A 1,634-nucleotide genomic window follows, 5' to 3' on the forward strand; every position below is an offset into this window, starting at 1 on the left:
ATTTTCACCACTCCCACGCATACACAGAGTGTATGAACCTACAGGCTCTGCAACAATCCACCCCAGTAGGCTACCAGCGCCATCTAGTGGAGAACAGAGACGTTACACTGAGCCCCGCCCAAGTGGGCCAACCTCTCTAAGAACCCAAGTCTCACTGCCTACTTAATGAACTATAAAGCACTACATAGTCTGACTTGTAGGGGAAAACAAACTAATCTCAGTCCTATTTCAATCTGTTAGCAGGTCCATCTATTAAATTTCTTTATTTTTTTTTAAATTTTTTTCTCTTTTATACTATTCTTTTTCTTGAATACAGAAAGAGAAAAAATTCACTTTTATTTTCAATTTTTTAAAAAATATTTTTCTTTATTTTTTTACTATATTTTTTACTTTTGTGTAAATTTTTTCAATTTCTATCTTACTTCCATTATTCTATTTTAGTCTACTTCAGTGTATTCACCTTTTCAAATTATTAAACGATTTCCTTGTTTTCTCTTTTTCTTTTTTCTCTTTTTCGTTTCTTCTTTTTCTTGAATGCAGAAAGTGAAAAACTTTATTTTTACTTTCAACTTCTATTAAAAATATTTTTCTTTCTTTTTTTTTTACTATAGTTTTTGCTTTTCAATTAGCAATAATCGTGCCTCGGATAAACCTCATTGGCTATGATACTGCCACTGCACAAAGCTTACAGTTTTTGCTTTGATGTAAATTTTTTCAAATTTTATTTTACTCGCATCACTTTATTTTAGACTACTACAGTGTATTCACTTTTTCAAATTTTCAAACAATTTCTTTTTTTCCTCTTTTTTCTCTTTTTCGTTTCTTTTCTTTTCCTTGAATACAAAAAGAGAAAAAAATCATTTTTATATTTTCTTTAATTGTTTTCCTACTAGTCTTTACTTTTGTGTAATTTTTTTTTCGAAATCTATTTTACTCCCATCATCTTGTTTTCATCTACTTAGTGTACTCATTTTTTCAGATTCTCAAACGATTTCCTTTTTTTCCCCACTTTTTTTCTCTCATCTGTCAGACCACTTTCAACACCAAGACCAAGGCACACCTAGGATCTAGCATCATTTATGAGATTTATTTTGTGTGTGTGTGTGTTTTTAATTTTTTAATTTTCATTTTTTTTAATTTTCATTTTTTTAATTTTAATTTTCCTACCTCATTAATTCCTTTTCTGCCTTCAAAATGACAAAACGAAGGAATTCACCCCAAAAGAAAGAGCACGAAGAAACGACAGCCAGGGATTTAACCAACACAGATACATGCAAGAGGTCTGAACCAGTATTTAGAATCACGATAATAAGAATACTAGCCGGAGTCAAAAATAGATTAGATTCCCTTTCTGCAGAGATAAAAGAAGTAAAAAATAGCCAGAATGAAATAAAAGATGCTATAACTGAGCTTCAATCACGAATGGATGCAGCAGCGGCAAGGATGGATGAGGTAGAACACAGAATCAGCGATAGAGCAGACAAACTTATAGAGAATAATGAAGCAGAAAAAAAGAGGGGGATGAAGGCAAAAGGGACAATTTAAAAATTAGAGAAATCAGTGACTCATTAAAAAGGAACAACATCAGAATCATAGGGGTCCCAGAAAAGAAAGAGAGAAATAAGGGTAGAAGG

At 31.6% G+C, this 1,634-nt stretch overlaps 1 pseudogene; it reads right to left on the bottom strand.

The window, feature by feature from the left end:
- Positions 1-577: 577 nt before the first annotated feature.
- Positions 578-686, bottom strand: LOC122479329 (annotated as a pseudogene).
- Positions 687-1,634: the final 948 nt, after the last annotated feature.

This window comes from Prionailurus bengalensis, chromosome B1 (genome assembly GCF_016509475.1).
Source record: "Prionailurus bengalensis isolate Pbe53 chromosome B1, Fcat_Pben_1.1_paternal_pri, whole genome shotgun sequence".
NCBI classification, from domain to species: Eukaryota; Metazoa; Chordata; class Mammalia; order Carnivora; family Felidae; genus Prionailurus; species Prionailurus bengalensis.